The sequence below is a fragment of the Mixophyes fleayi genome, chromosome 6, assembly GCF_038048845.1.
Source record: "Mixophyes fleayi isolate aMixFle1 chromosome 6, aMixFle1.hap1, whole genome shotgun sequence".
NCBI lineage: Eukaryota > Metazoa > Chordata > Amphibia > Anura > Limnodynastidae > Mixophyes > Mixophyes fleayi.
Window position 1 is genome coordinate 53,608,540 of NC_134407.1, and position 17,898 is coordinate 53,626,437.

Consider the following 17,898-nt stretch of genomic DNA (forward strand, 5'->3'; position numbering starts at 1 on the left):
ATTAGAAGATAACATCAGAATCAATTGTTGTTTTAGAAAAGAAGGTAGACGAAGGTGGGCTGTACTCAGAAGTGAAGTGGTTTGAGAAAGACAATGGACTTATTGGTTAAATTCAATGTTAGCATGTGTGACACATTGTAGAGCGATAGATCATCAGCAGTAATAAGCTCATTAGACATATAGCAGCGTCAATAGTCATTTTAGAGAACAAGATAGACGAAGGTGGGCTGTACACAGAAGTTAAGTGGACTTATTTGTTATTTTCAACATTACAAAGCATGGGTGACACATTGTAGAGCGCTAGATCATCTGCAGTAATAAAAGCTCATAAGACTGCAGCTGCATCAATAGTCATTTTAGAAAAGCAGATATACGAAGGTAACTGTACCAGGAGTGAAGTGGTGTAAGAAAGTCAATGGACTTAGTTGTTATTTTTTTTTTATATATAAACAATTTTATTGAAGAAGTTCGGAAATGCACAATTGACAATTATATTTCAAGTGTTATCAACCATTTTCAAATTTAATAAACATACATGTAAATATAAATGATTGCTTGCTTTATATGTGTGACACGAGGAACATAGTTATATTTAGTCTTTTTTCCAGCCTCAGAGGCAACAGTCCAAGTTCTTGGAAATGAGAAGTCCCGTCATATTCTAGCAGTGAAACTTTCCATAATAAAACCCTGATTATATCAAGAATTATAATATCACTATAGCAAAGGATATATGAAGAGCTTCACTGTCCCCATCCTACAGGACTTGTTGTTATTTTCAACAATAGACAGCATGTGTTACACATTGTAGAAAGGTAGATGAGTGGTAGTAATAAAAGCTTATTAGACAGATAACACCTGAATCAAATGTTGTTTTAGAAAAGAAGGTAGACAAAGGTGGGTTTTACTCAGAAGTAAAGTTGTTTGAGAAAGACAGTGGAATGACTGGTTATATTCAATGTTAGCATGTGTGACACATTGTAGAGAGGTAGATCATCAGCAGTAAAAAAGGTCATCAGACATATATGGGCAGCACGGAGGCTTAGTGGTTAGCACTTCTGCCTCACAGCACTGTGGTCACGAGTACAATTCCCGACCAACTCCTGTGTGGAGTTTGTATGTTCTCCCCGTGTTTGCGTGGGTTTCCTCCGGGTGCTCCGGTTTCCTCCCACACGCCAAAAACATACTAGTAGGTTAATTGGCTGCTATAAAAATTTACCCTAGTCTCTGTGTGTGTGTGTGTGTGTGTGTGTGTGTGTGTACATTAAGGAATTTAGACTGTAAGCTCCAATGGGGCAGGGACTGATGTGAATGAGTTCTCTGTACAGCGCTGCGGAATCAGTGGCGCTATATAAATAAATGGTGATGATGGTGATGATGATATAGCAGCGACATCAATAGTCCTTTTAGAAAAGAAGAGAGAACAAAGTGGACAAAGCCTATAATGTAAAATAGTGCAAGAGAGAATTGGGGTTGTAGTTTAAAAAGGACATGCATAGTTTAACAAACCAGGAACTTCAGCAACAGGGAATGCCACTTTTGTGGCATTCCTTTGTGAAGTGCTCGATTTATTTCAGGCTGTTGCTTGCTGAACTGTAGAATAGATAACAATTTTATCAATTTACTAATGGGCTTTAGGCTAACAGTGTTCATCTTCCTCAATGCTGAAAATGTCACCATTCTCATCACTAATGTGAATATCATCATCACACAATATTAGATCATCCCCACTGAAATCCAATGTCAGAGATTCTGTTTGTAATAGACCACAATCATGGTATTCATCATACAGTTTGTAGTTCATTTTGATGAACACTGGTTTTTCAACATGTTTGAGAAGTAGCCTCCTATGACGGTTGCTGTCCCCAACTGTATTAAACACTCTTTCAGAGAACACACTTAGGGTGCGCAGCTTAAGTACACCATAGCTAGTTAGTACAAGGGACATCAAATTGCCTTTTTTTCTCCCAGAATTCAATGGGACTGTCTGAGATGCTAATTTGGACAATAAAGTAATCCTCCACCATTCTACTAATACAAGGTGTATCAGATGATTGAGATGTGGTAGAAATGTCAATATATTTGGGCATTTCTTTTAAGTCTGGCCATCATCATCATCAGCTATTCTTATAGCACCACTAATTCCGCAGCTCTGTACAGAAAACTCATTCACATCAGTTCCTGCCCCATTGGAGTCTAAATTCCTGCCCTTTACAGTCTAAATTTCCTAACATACAGACAGACAGAGAGAGACTAAGTTTAATTTAATAGCAGGCAATTAACCTACCAGTATGTTTTTGGAGTGTTGGAGAAAACCAGAGCACCCAGAGAAAATCCACGCAAACACAGGGAGAGCATACAAACTACACACAGATAAGGCCATGTTCAGGAATTGAACTCATGACCCCAGTGCTGTGAGGCAGAAGGGTTAACCACTAAGCCACCATGCTGCCCCATTTGTCATAATAAACTTTTACTGTCAAAGTTCATTCTTAGAGAATCCTTTTTTGGGTCTACTTAGTTTGGTGCAACCTACTGGGAGGCGTGAAGTCTAACGACATGAAAGGTTTTTACCAGTGACCCCCGCAAGGGGATATGGGCTTAGCTGCTTTCGTGCAGCAGGTTGCAGTTTTGCGAGTCGTTGCTAAGTGAAACCCAGTGGAGAAACGAAGAGGAGAGGATATAAACTGGTAGTGGTGTCTGGCAGAAGGAGTGAATCCCCAGGAGGAGAACCGTAGGTGAGCAAGAGACGAACTCTAGAGGGCATTACAATCTGCAGCAATAAAGGTAGATGTTCAGAGATGCTGGCTGGAAGGTGAATTTGCAACTGATCGCAGCAGGATACACGATAGTTCCGGTAATGCCTGGAGGCACAATAATAGGAACAACAGGGTGCAATAGTCTTCGGCTAGTAGATGCTGAGGTCCAGAGATGCTGGCAGCAGAGAAGCTGGATCAGTATATAGCAACTGGTAGAAGCAGGATAGCAGGGAGCCAGGAAAACACGTCTGTTTAGGGTGAGAGACACAAAAGAACTGGCAATTGAATGAACGAAAAAGGGTGCTTTAAATACTGTGACCACTGTGGGGCATCTGCCAATGAGAGGAGATAGGAGGCTTCAAAAGACGTATACACAGACCCGATACCAAGATGGTGCCGGCCAGGGATCTCGGCACTGCATGCCGGAGAACAGCGGGGGACAGGATTAATAAGGTAAGTCGAGACTGAAACGCAGAATCTGTGGGCCCGGCCTGTTGGAAAGAAAAACATTACATATGACTTAAACCTAGGATCAAGCTTGACTGCCAAAATGTAGTGACCCAATTTAAACATGCTGCAACACTTGGGTTCTGGCAAAGCAAATCAAGAACTTGATCTATAAGGACAACTTACTTAGCAGAATCGTTTACTTTCAGATCCTTCTTTAGCTTCTCCAGCTGTTTCTCTAGTGGTTGGATTAGGCAAAGACTTGACTCAGTCTCTCAGTGTCTGAACTCACTTCATTTGTTACAATTTCAAATGGTTTGAGTAGCTTCCATAAAAGTGAAATGATTCTCCACTGTGCTAGAGTAAGGTAGCATGTCCTGCCTCTTCCTATCTCATGGATTAATGCGTAGATCTTGATGGCATGTTGTTCCTACAGTCTTTGAAGCATATAAAGTGTGGAATTCCAGCTTGTTACTCCCTCTTACTTGTTGGTGACATGGCAGATCATATTTTTTTTGCAGCCACTGCAATGTTCTACATGTGGTCACTGAATGCCCAGAAATGTATAAGCCACAGACAGCGTCTCCTGCACTGACCTCTCTTTTTTATTTTATTTTGTTAAATAATATTTTAGAAAATTTTTGTAACATACAACAAAGGGAGAGGAACAATAAAATAACACTTAGATTGGGAACACATCAGTCTTAAATGTATCACACAGTGGTTTTGTTAAAATGCCGAGTTGTGGCGTTTTTACAGGCAAGTTTTAAACCGCCAGATGTATTAAAGGCAAAATTGCTGATAAACTGCTCAAAGCCTGCAATTTCATCCAGCAAAGCGTTTAACATGGCCATTCCAAATATTTAATTTGATTACATACAAACCGTCAAATATATGAATCAGCGGTTTTACAATTCGCCGCTAAAACACTATCAAAACAGCCAAAACAAAACTGCTTTGTTACAAAGCAGTTTCTAGTAGCCTAAAATTGATGACAATTATTAAGACCTAATCCTATATGTGAGTAGTTAAGGTGGCAGATGTGGGCAATGCAATGCAGACATGCTATAGAATGCATGTTGTTTTTGTAGTACATGAGGCAGAAAGGAGGGAGGAAGAGGAGGAGGAGCACCACCACCAAGTTCTGCGGAGGCTCTGCATAACTCGCTCTTTCAGGGTCCGTTTGAATTTGGACTCCCTGGCTTATCAGGAAGTAGCCCAGATGTTTCGCCTGAGTGGTAGCAATGTCCTAAATCTTTATGCACAGGTGAGAGTAGAATTACAGTCAGATACATCAGGATCCCATGCAGTCTCTGGGCTGCAAAAATTATTGTGTGCTGTTCGCTTTATGACCACAGGCTTAGGGGAGGGTTGTCAAATTTTTAGCCTGGGGGGCAATACTCGACTCAGCAGCCTATTAGGAGCATTTTAAAGGAAAAAAATGCAGGTGGCCCAGTGTCCCAGTCTAAGGTAGCCCACTATGGGACCAGTCCGAGGGGCAAATGCCCCCCTGCCCCCCAGCCCAGACTGCCCCTGCCCAGGCTCCTTTCAGTCTGCGAGCTCCAGAGTGATGGGCATCCCATAGACAACATTTTCACGGCCTTTGACACAAATGATACATGGCTTTAAAAAATTGCTGCATACATTTACTGTATATGATTTCCCGTTACGAGCAACAGTTGCATGAGCCAGGTAGATTTCACAAGGCTATTGGAGGGCCAAAAGGTAGGAGCTTTATATTGTGCTCAAACAGCACTGAGACCACCTGTACTGAGGGGAGAGGTATTTACCAACTGCCACCATTACCACTCGCTGAATGAGCAGGTAGTGTGTGATGCAAAAATACGTATAATGAGTGTTGTGGCCGAATTCCCTTGGACATGTCCTGACTCCTATATCCTGTGTTAGTACTCCCTGTATGCCAGGTTTAAGAGTGATGAAATACCAGAGGGATGGCTACTGGGTATGTACAATTAGCATTTTGATATGTATGTAAATGTCTGTTTTCCTGTAACATGTCTAAATTGTATATTCAGAATAGAAATTAAAATATAACTCTTGTGTCATTCCAGATAATGCAGGACATGTGTCACGGGCACTAGGAGTCTTGCCCAGGATTTCACCAGATGACTATGCTTACCAGAGAGGCGGAGTTTGCACAGCGGTCCTCTGGCAGCAGGGTGAATAGAGAAACGTATATAACAGCAGATGGAGAGAGGATGCCAATGGAAATGATGATAGTCAGTGCCTTGCAGCTATCCTGGTAATGAGTCAGCGACTTGCAGCTATATTGGTAGATGAGTCAGCGACTTGCATCTATAGTGGAAAGGCAGGTTTGAACCACGGAGACCAGGTTGGACGTGAGCAGGTGAAGGAAGGTAACAGGAGAGTCAGTGGTTCATCCAAACAGATATGCAGCGTTTACAGCTAATAGTCTATAACGATATGTATACTGCTGCTGAGTAGAGAGGCTTGCACAAAGCGGATATGCAGAATAATAACTGATAGTCAATCACAAATATGCATATCACTGCTGAGTAGAGAAGCTTGTTCCAAACAGATATGCAGCGTAATAACAAATAGTCTATAGCGGGTATGGATACCACTGCTAAGTAGAAAGGCTTGTCCTAAGCGGATATGCAAGGTAACAGTTGATAGTCAATAATAAGTAAGCATACCGCTGATGAGTAGAGAAGCTTGTCCACGAGAATATGCAGGCACAGCAGGGACGCTGTATGGCTGTAGCGGGTATGGGGACCACAGGTGAGCAGAGCAGGTAATCAGAACCCAGCTGAGGACACGAGCAGGATACAGGAGTCTGTAGCAGGTATGAGAACTGCTGATGAGCAGAGCAGGTAATCCAGAAGCCAGCTGAGGACACGAGTAGGATACAGGAGTCAGTAGCGGGTATGGAAACCAGCGATGAGTAACACAGGGAATCAGCAGGAAGCTGAAGACACTAGTAAAACACAGGAGACACCTTCAGAGACTCACAGGGAATGAGACTCAAGATCAGGCAACGAGGTAATGAGCACAGGTGCCTTAAATAGGGAGAGGTGCCTGATCCACCAATTAGATTAAAAGCAAGAGGTCATAAGTTCTTGGATGCTGCGCATGCGCAGTCCATCAAGATGGCGGATGGCTGGGTTCAGGACAGATGCCGGCAGGAAGGTTAGGGAACCACGCACCAGCGCAGAGGCACTCACGGTCCGGTGAGTGACAACATGGGTATCGTTTATGGTTACTAACACTCCTGATGAATCCACAGACTCCTGCACGACACAAATATAAAGAGTGCCAAAGAACATACATTTGGACTCTAGAAGACCAGTTTCAGGTGCCTTGACAATTCTGGTGGTGTGCTTCTTTATTTTCCCTTACCATCCAGACAGATTGCTGCAGTATTTGGCTAGAAGTATATTAAAAGCATATTGTGACCTGTGAGATGGTCAAAATTGAATGGCAATGACTGGAAATTAGTGTAAGTGAGTTTAATAATAATGTAGGTACAAAATAATACCTAAATTATGTGATTTTAGCTCGAAAAATGCAATTTTGTAAAAAATAGCAAAAAAAAACAAACAAACAAAACCAAAAGCAAAACCAAAACACGCAAGGGCAGTTTAGGCAAAACCAAAACCAAAACCAAAACACAAAGGTAATCCAGATCCAAAACCAAAACCAAAACATGGGGGTGAGTGAGCATCTCTAGTTTAGACACACATTGTTTTTATTGGCACCTACCAAAACCTTCCCTCAGTGGGCCCTTTATGTCCAATCCAAATGCTTTTTTCACTTCAACTTGCCCCCACATGCTGGCCATACCCCACCACTAGCATACTTCAGTACTGGGGTGGTGGGCGCTGTAGCATGTACTTCCTGCAGATACTATGGCTCCATGCTATGCCACTGAATACACATGCTGGGAAAAGTGATGGCCCAAGAAAAGTGAATGGAACATGCTGTTACTCTATTTGCAATTTGGAAAGTCCCAAAGGCCTCTACAGGATTTAGTCCATTTCAGTAGCTGTATAGAAGTCCAAGAATTTTGGATATGCTGCAAAAGGGATGGAAACAGCAGACCTTGTGGGAGCCAAATCTAGTTCAATTTGTAACTCAAATTGAAAAAAACTAAACAAAATGGTTTTGATTGTTTGGCAACACATGTAGGAGTTGTTCAGGTAATATAGGGAAGGATTATAAAACTACTAGAAACTTCTTCACAAGGTCTTTGCCTGTAGCAGCCACTTTCCAAGGAACACAATATGTTCCAAAGTATTCTGTTGCCCCCAGATATTAATTTCATACTTGACAATTTTGTCTAGAGCTCGTCCGAGAGTTCCTGGAGGGTGTATGGTCGGAGGGGGCGGGGCCTGCAGACCATGGCATTTTTGACCACGCCCTATGATGTAATGATGCTTACATCATGGGGCGGAGCCAAAATGACACGATTTGCCCTGCGGAATTTGGGAGTCTCTTGGACATTCCGGTAGAGTTGGCAAGTATGATTAATTTGCAGTAGTAGCAGTTTATAGAACACAATATTCTTGGTGGGACAAGGAAAGAGGTAGCAGACAACTGCCAGACTAGCAGGATAACTCTAAAATACAGGCCTAAGGTCAGGGCTGGCTGTGTTGAATGGAATAAATCTGTAGCACAGGCTGAGGTCAGGGCTGGCAGAGTTCAATGCAAAATCAGTTTAACAGGCCAAGGTTAGGGCATGGAGAGGTTAATAGCAGCTCAAGAAAACAGGCAATGGTGAGGGACAGGAGAAAACAATGAAATCCAAGGTATGGTCTGGGTCACAGCAAAAAGTCAATTCAGGTCAATCTTTCAAACAAAATCAAACAAACAATTAGAAGCAATTTTGGTAATGAAATCAAACCCAGATTTTTTTCCAATATACCTTACAATGACTATGGCAGAATAAATCTCTAAATTCCTAGTTTGCACAGAAAATTCAACATTTGTTAAAAATATAATAACATGAATTAAAAATAAATCTGTTGAATGCATAATACAATAAAACATTAAGACCTAAAAACGTTATAAAAAAAAAAGCCTATATAGCATTGGATACAAAAAATGATCAGGGACGGGGGTGCGCAGATCGCAACATTGTAAGGTTAGACGTACACTTCATGAACACCAACTGGTCGACACATGGCGCCTGCAACACCCAGGGGAGAGGGACTATTCCTTTTTCTCCCACCCCCATGAGGTATACTCACGAATTGACTATCTGCTCCTTCCACAACGGTTCCTACCTAGCCTTCTAACAACATCTATTGGCCAAATAACTTGGTCAGATCACGCCCCCATTTCATTGACTTTTCAACTCTCTCATTTAAAGACTAAAAATGCACTTGGCGCCTAAAGGAGCTTCTCCTTCAAAATACATATTGTAGGGACCAACTGACTGCTGCATTAGATGACTATATATCTGACAATGTTACTCCAGACGTCTCGAGTATTACTATCTGGGAGGCGCATAAATGCGTTATCAGAGGGAAACTTATTGAATTAGGCTCCCGTATGAAGAAAGAAAACATCGCATATCGAGATCACTTACTCCAGCAGATTAGGGACTTAGAGACGACACATAAATCCAACATGTCTAGAGACCTGTTAAACAGGCTGAAGGAGACGAGGGCGGCACTTAACAAATTACTTTATGACAAAGTGAAGCTTGACTTCCAGAGGTGTCGCCATCGTTTCTTTCGCTGGGGAAACAGACCGGGAACAATGTTAGCAAGGGCTCTGCGTAAACAGCGAGCTAAGGCCTACATTGCCATGATTAAGGACAACAATGATCGGGAGTGCAAATTAACCGGTGACATAGCGGGTGCATTTCACACATACTACACCAAGTTATATAATCTCGAAACTCAAGAACTTGACCCTATAGATGCCACACGCTCAGCTCAGATTGCGGCATATTTAAAGGAGATCAGTTTTCCCACTCTCTGAAGATCAGATAGGGATAAACTGGAACAACCTTTCACTGAAGGGGAGTTGAGGGAGGTAATTAAATCAACACCTTTGGGTAAAAGTCCGGGCCCTGATGGCTTTTCCATTGCATACTATAAGACCTTTAAAGATAAGTTGATACCCCTGATGGTGCCGGCCTTTAATGCGATCTCCAACGAATCCGCTTTCTCCCCACAGAGTTTGGAAGCCCATATAACGGTGATCCCCAAAGAAGGAAAGGACCCCTCTCAATGTGCAAGCTATAGGCCTATTTCCTTGCTGAACGTAGACGTTAAGTTGTACGCAAAACTTATTGCAAATAGATTAAAATACCTACTCCCAGATCTGATTCACTCAGATCAGGTGGGCTTTGTCCCGGATCGCGAGGCACGGGACAACACCACCAAGGTGATAGATTTGATTTACTCAGCCTCATGCTCAACAACAGCTTCAATGCACTTGTCTACAGACGCTGAAAAGGCCTTTGACCGTGTGAGTTGGCCGTTTATGAGAGGGCTCCTGGAGCATCTTGGATTAGGCCCATTGGGACTTCATAGAATCTTAGCACTTTATCGACAACCCAGGGCTAGAATCAAAATTAACGGCGATCTGTCGGATCCGGTGATGATCAATAATGGCACTAGGCAGGGGTGTCCGCTGTCTCCACTCATATTTGTGCTGTGCATGGAGGCGTTGGCAAGGGCAATCAGGGCCAATCCGAATATATCCGGTGTCCAGGTGGGTGAGAGAGAACATAAACTCGCTTTATTCGCGGACGACCTTTTGGCCGTTATTACCAATCCTGTTGTTTCCCTACCTAACTTAGTTAAGGAATTCCAAAGGTTTAGCTTTCTATCTAACTTCAAAATTAATTATGGCAAGTCAGTAGCTCTGAACATTAATACCCCGGCCCCCGTGGTGGAGGGTTTAAAATGTGCATTTCCTTTTATTTGGCATCCCACCCAATTGAAATATTTAGGTGTTGTACTTTCTAACGATCTCTCACGCCTATACGACCTCAACTTTAAACCACTTCTTGGAAATCTCCGGGCTGATTTGAGAGAGTGGCAGAGCAAGAATTTCGCATGGATAGGCAGGGTTAACATTATAAAAATGAATGTCCTACCCCGACTTCTCTACCTTATACAGAAATTTATACCTTAAACCAAAGCTTGCTCCACCCCCCCCCCCACCAACCAGCCACACACTACATTATTTAGGGAAAGCAAGTCTATATACCAATTAGCAGATTTACTGCATAGCTTTTACCAAAGCACTTGGAACCGGGCACCGTAATTCCCACTGCCCGGCCCACCCCTCAGAGTTTACTACTCAACATACCCACATAGTCGCCCCAGTATACACGGCACTAGAGCTATAAACAAGACAAAACAGCTATAAACATATTGCAAAAGGAGCAATAAACATCTCCCACTCTAGAAGAGCCATCTGAAGGCCAAACTCGTGTATACTGTTTCGCCTGTTTCTCCCCCCCCCCCTTTTTTTCCCTCCCCTCTCTCTCCCTCCCTATCCCCTTCTTATCTCCCCACAGGACGCGCCACGGAAAAAACAAAGAAACTTATACAGACGTTACCTATCTTAATTCCCAACTCCTGGTTTCAGGGCAACGTATATTCTCATTGATACATTCAATTTTATTTTTTTTTGGCTTAGAGTTATGTTGTTATGATGTTATAAATCTCTTTATCACCCGCCATCCAAAACGAATACTGCTAAAAGTACATTTATATAACCTGTATTTGTTGTTAAACCTCAATAAAAACTTATTTTTTAAAAAAAAAAAATGATCAGGAGGTAAAAAGTATACATTATACCGTATATTAATATAAAATTAAAATTTGTGTAGTCTTTCAAATAGCATTCAAACTATTACCAGCACAGGTGATCAACAGGATGTGTTTTTTATTCAGAGAGGGACCAACAGAAAGAGCCCAGCCTGATTAGCTGCACTAATGCTGCTGGAAGAGAATTAGCTAGCCAGCTGCTGCTGCCTAGCAATGGACTAGAAGCCGGCACTACATAAACTTAGATCGTAGCAGCACTTGCTGCTGCCTGACAGGGGCAGAAGCAGGTGCAGTTACTAGGACCAGCATGCAGCAGCGTCGGCCACTTCTCTTAATATGAGTATATAACAGGAAATTACTAGTCAGGTCTTTTAAACTTGTGGGCTAGTTGTTGATCTTTGTGCCCATGCAGGAGAGAAAGTTACTAACACGTTGGTAAGGTCCATATGAAGTTTTTGAACCCGTGGGAACTGTAAACTAACTGGGATGGAGGAAGGTAGAACAAGTCTATCTTAAACCTTAGTAGGAGGTGGGGCACGTGGATGCCATAGTGAAAGTTTTGATGAAGGAACAAGAGCAAATGTTCACCTTATTCAACACAACATTATCATTTCCCCATGGGTGGTTGTAAATTGGAAATTCTAAAGGGTCCCGGTAGCAAAGTGAGTAGCCATAAAGAAAGCAGTAGACAAGATGTTGAAATTTGATGTCATAAAGAAAGTATGTTCCTTACTTTTTACAAAAGAATGCTGTATTATTTATTATTCTTTTATTGCTATTGATTGGTAAAAATCCACAGTACTATGTCAGTGTGGAAAACAGAGCATATATTAAACTTTAAAGGTAAGCAAAAATAGATGCAAATAAAAAAACAAAGGTTATGGAGGACCCATGGTCATGGGAGAGTCTTATTAGTAGAGATGCTCACTGTAATGAATTACTTTGACATTTCAACCTCCGACCACTAGAGGTCTCTGTATTTGCAAACTTGCCCTTAGATTTGCCCTTATCCAAGATGGCCAGTTTGGAATCAAAGAGAAACCATCTTGTATCCTGTTTCCTGTTTGGTCCTATAAATGACACTTCCTGGTTCAGACATATGCTTGAATATTCTGCTTGCTCAGCTCCTGCTACTTGCTACTCTACCTTGCACCTGTGACAACCCGCTTGTGTACCGACCCGGCAAACGTCTGACTACCCGCTTGTGTATCAACCCGGCAAATGTCTGACTACTCGCTGGATATCTACTCGATTGTTGGGCTTCAGATATTACCACCAGTATCATTACAGGATACTCAAACCTTGAAATGGATCCCGCCGAAGATATACCTATTAAGCGGCGCGTGGCAAGTTTAACCACTGTGCTAATTGAATGCCTGGCGGAGCTAAAATTCCTGAAGGACAGTTCTGTGGCTCTCGAATCACAGGTTAAGCAAGAGTTTCAAGTTATCTCACAAAAGACTCATGACGCACATAGTGGTTTCCATGAATTTCTAATTAGACTATCATGAGGAACATATCTCAGAGTTGGAGAAAGGGTCACCACAAGTGCCTGTAACGGCACCATCCCCTTCTGCTCTCCCTCTCCCACCAGCTCGGTTTGGAGGGGACCCCGAAAGGTTTTGCGGATTTATCAATTAATGCCAGCTGCATTTCCAACTGTATGAGTTCCATTTCCACTCTGATAAGTCAAAGGTCCAGTGTATGCTTTTGCTACTTAAGGACACCGCCCTTGCATGGGCTTCTCCCTATAATGAAACTTCTAGTCCAATTTTAGAGAAATTTGATGACTTCCTCAAAGTAATGAAACACACCTTTGATTATCCTAACCGGAAAGATACTGCTGAAAAGACATTATTGAAATTATGTCAGGGAAGACACTTAGTTGTGGAATATACTGCAGATTTTCGAAGATGGGTCCTCGACACTACTTGGCATTCTGAGGCGCAGCTGTCTGCCTACCGTAAGGGACTTTCTGAGACCATTAAAGTTGAATTAGCCTGAGCAGAGGCACCCTCTGAACTTGAGCCTTTCATTAACCATTGCATTCGAATTGATGCTCGACTGACTGAGAGACGACAAGAAAGGAAGGCCTTAACCTGGACATACCCCAGTTATCGAGAACCCACAACTTCAAAATTTTTCTGGGAATTCTGAGGTAAAATCCACTAAGGAATTTGAGTCTGAACCCATGCAAGTAGACACACTTCACAAACATAATTCCAATGAGAGAAGGGAGCAACGACGCCAAGAGAACTTGTGCCTTTATTGTGGCAAACCAGGACATTATGTCTCAAATTGTCTTAGAAGACCTCAGAAGACAGTGGCTAGCTTAGCAGATGCAGACTTTTCAGATCAGTCTGTGATTTCTGACATTCCTCAGCATGTGAATGCAATTATTCCTTGTCTCTCCTCTTTAGCATCAACTGAGAAGAATAAGGGAAATAACTCACATTTCTCAATTCCAATTCGATTCCTGATCGGTGCACACTGGATTTCCAGTACAGCAATGGTGGACTCTGGTACGAACTGCAATTTTATAGACATTATGTTTGCTAAGAGAAATAAGATAGAATTTAGAGAGAAACAGATACCAGTGTTAATGGAAACTGTGGATGGTTCTCCTTTGAACTCTGGTACAGTTACTCATGAAACCAAACCCCTGGACCTTATAATTGAGCCAAACCATCATGAGACTCTGACTTTCTTACTGATCTCTTCTCCCCAGTTTCCTATTATTCTGGGAATTCCTTGGCTGGCTGCAAATAATCCATCCATTAACTGGGAATCAAAGACTATTTCTTTTTCATAAGAAACATATGTTCCGGAGACTAAACCTGAATCCTCTGTTGAGGAGGTGAGCAAGTTATATAATTCCCCTCCTCATGTTTTGGACCAGAATTACTGGAGAGGCTTCCCTCAGCAAGAATTTTTGCCAAATTAGATCTACGAGAAGCACACAATTTAATTCGTACACTATCTGGCAATGAATGGAAGACTGCCTTTCGATGTAAATATGGACATTTTGAACATCTAGTGATGCCCTTTGGACTGTGCAATGCTCCTGCTACATTCCAACATTTCATGAATGATGTCTTTAAGGATTTAATTGACCAATTTGTTGTCATTTATCTAAATTTCATACTAATTTTCTCAAATTCCCAACAAGTTCGAACTGTATTGGAATGTCTTCGCAGACACTGTTTGTACATTAAGTTGGAGAAGTGTGAATTCCCCCAGACACAGATTCAGTTCTTGGGCTATATCATCTCACCTCAAGTTTTGAGATTGGACCCTAGCAAGGTCCAGGCTATAGTAGATTGGCCAGCTCCAAGAAATGTAAAAAAGGTACAAAGCTTTTCCAAGATTGTGACACCAATTACTTAACTAACCAAGAAGGGATCATCTTTCCATTGGTCTTCAGCAGCTGAAGGGGCTTTTTCTCTGCTTAAGACAAAAGTTACTACAGATCCCATATTAATATATCCCAACCCAGAACTTTCCTTTATCCTTGAGGCATATGCTTCAAATTCAGCAGTAGGGGCAATATTATCACAGAGAATAGGAGAGAAGATGCTATTATATCCATGTGCTTTTTTCTCTCATCAAATCACTGCTTCAGAAAAAAATTATGATGTGGGAAATAAAGAACTATTAGCCATTGTGGCTGCATTTACTGAATGGAGACATTTGCTTGCAGGTGCTGCACATCAAATTACCGTGCTTACTGACCACCGGAACCTAGAGTTTGTTCGGTCTGCAAAAAGACTTTCTCTGCGACAAGCCAGATGGAGTTTATTCCTAAATCGTTTTGATATTGTAACCTCTTATAGACCTGGATCCCGAAATGGGAAAGCGAATGCTCTATCCAGAGCATACATGGAAGACTCACCACAGCTTGATCCGGAAAAGACAATCCTCTCTAAGTCAAATTTCCTGGGAGCTATTGGCACTGGTGAGCTGTTGTCTGACATCAAAGAGGGTTATAGAACTGATCCAATCATTTTAGAACCCCCTATAGATTTTCACTTAACCTATCGAGATAACATTTGGAAGTATGGACATCGCTTGTATTTACTAGCAGCAGCATGATTAAGAATACTGCAATTTGTCCATGACTCTAGACTAGCAGGACATAAAGGTTTTTTCAAAACTCATCAATTATTATCTTGTTACTTCTGGTGGCCGAAATATAAGGAGGATGTTAAAAGATTTGTATCATGCTGCAGTACTTGTGCCTGGTTTAAAACTCCCCTAACTGCTCCACTTGGACTTTTACAGCCTTTGCCAGTTCCTTCTCGTCCATGGGGTTCAATCTCCATGGATTTTATTGTGGATTTACCATCATCCAATGGTATGACTACAATTCTGGTGGTTGTTGATCGACTCACAAAGATGGCTCACTTAGTGCCCTGTCGTGGACTTCCTTCTGCAAAAGAAACAGCCGAATTACTTATCAGGGAAGTTTTTCGCCTACATGGAGTTCCTAACGATGTAGTCTCTGACCATGGAGTACAATTTACTTCATGTTTTTGGAAACAGTTTTGTAGTGCTCTTAATATTAATATCAAATTATCAACTGCCTTCCATCCTCAATCCAATGGACAGACAGATCGCACCAATCAGACTTTAGAACAATACCTACGGTGCTACATTTGCCATCTGCAAGATGACTGGATTAATGTTCTGGCAATGGCAGAGTTCTCATACAACAACTTGCAACACTCCATCCACAAGACAAAGTCCTTTTTATGTCAATTTGTGGTATCATCCAAACCTACTCCCCAATTTTCCACGGAATTCTTCCATACCTGCTGTTACATCCAGACTTGAGTCACTACAGAATAATCTCAAAGTATTAAGAGAGACATTGCAACATGCACAGGACAGTTATAAAAGAATTGCAGACATACATCGTAAAGCTGCACCAGTTTTAAATGTTGGCGACGATCTTTGACTTTCTACACGAAACCTAAAAGTAAGCGTGCCTACTCCTAAATTAGGACCGCAAAATATAGGTCCTTTTAAAATTTTGGCACAAGTCACTTCATTTGCCTTTCGACTTGAACTCCCAGGATCTATGAAGGTTCATCCTGTTTTTCATGTTTTCTTTACTGAAGCCAGTAGTTTCAAATCCTTTTCCTGATCGCACCTTGCCTCCTACAGATCATGTTCAAATTAATGAACATGAAGAATTTCTGGTAGAGAAAATACTAGATTCACGAATATTTAGAAATAAACTTCTGTATTTGATACAATGGCAGGGATACGGACCAGAAGACAATTCAAGGGAACCAGAAGATAATGTCCATGCACCTCGATTTCTACATGAATTTCATCAAAGATACCCGGAGAAACCCTGCAAAGTTATTGAAAGGGGGGGAATACTGTAAGGAATTACTTTGCCATTTGCACCTCCGACTACTAGAGGTCTCTGTATTTGCAAACTTGCCCTTAGATTTTCCCTTATCCAAGATGGCCAGTTTGGAATCAAAGAGAAACCATCTTGGTTCCTGTTTCCTGTTTGGGCCTATAAATGGCACTTCCTGGTTCAGATATATGCTTGAGTACTCTGCTTGCTCAGCTCCTGCTACTCGCTACTCTACCTTGCATCTGTGACTACCTGCTTGTGTACCGACCCAGCAAACGTCTGACTACCCTCTTGTGTACCGACCCGGCAAACGTCTGACTACTCGCTGGATATCTACTCGGCTATTGGGCTTCAGATAATACCACCAGTATCGTTACACTCAGGCTCGGTTCCTCAAGAACCAAACACACGCGAACTTAAGGGATCCGAGTACCGAGCCGAGCCGGCTTGGTATTTTTGCACTTTATCGGAATCGAAAATGAGGCAAAACGTCATTGTTATATCGTTGGAACTCGGGAGTTTTTTTAAATCTATAAATACCGCCCTCCACTGCGATCTAGTGCCATTTGAAAGAGAGACACAAAAGGGGTAGTGTCACGGGCACTAGGAGTCTTTACCCAGGGATCACCAGGTGGTAAGCTTACCAGAGCAATATAGATGGTAATAGTGTACTCTGGTAGCAGGGTGATCACGGAACAGGCACTAGTAGATGATGAGATGCTCAGGAAAGTCTATGACTAGCAGCACTGGTAATATGGAGGTGATAATACACGAGGAACTGTATGGACAAGGGCCAGTGGAGGTAGTCAGTGGTCTGCGTTAGCAAGTTGTACCACTGCTATAGTGAGGAGGAATGTCCAACAGAAACGAGGAGGTGATGAGAGTCAGCGGTCTGCGGATAGCAAGTGGTACCGCTGTCTGAGTGAAGGAATGGAATCCAAGTGGAGGTATCCGGGAAGTCAGTGGTCTGCGGATAGCAAGTTGTACCACTGCTATGTGAGAGGAATGGAACAGGTGATACTGGAACAGGAATCAGTGGTCTGCCTTCAGCAAGTTGTACCACTGAAAATATATGTGAGGAGGTGTACGGGGAGAGGCTGCAACACAGGATGTACACGGGCACATTAAACACGATCCACAGTAATATGCACAATATATATATAAATGACTGAACAGGTCTGCAAATGTAGAAAGTCTCTGAAGAAATCCAGCACAAGGTAACACAGTCAATGATGGCAAAAGACTCAGCGGATTGCAAACTCCAGAGGAGAACCAACACAGTCCAGCAAGATATGCAATACACCAGCACAGTCAATGAGAAGTATGCATACCGTGGTTCAGAAGGCAGTCAGACAGGAGTGCAGTGATACCTGGGCGGCAGGAGGCCGACAGGATGAGAAGTCCCTGGATGTAAGAAGCAGGAGTCTAGTAGGTGCAGCGCACAGGTAAGTAGACCAACAGGGACACGAATCCAATGCTGACAGGAGGGTAGCGACCAGGGGAACCAGGAAGGCGTGGAGAGCGGATCAGCAGTAGATGGACGATAGGA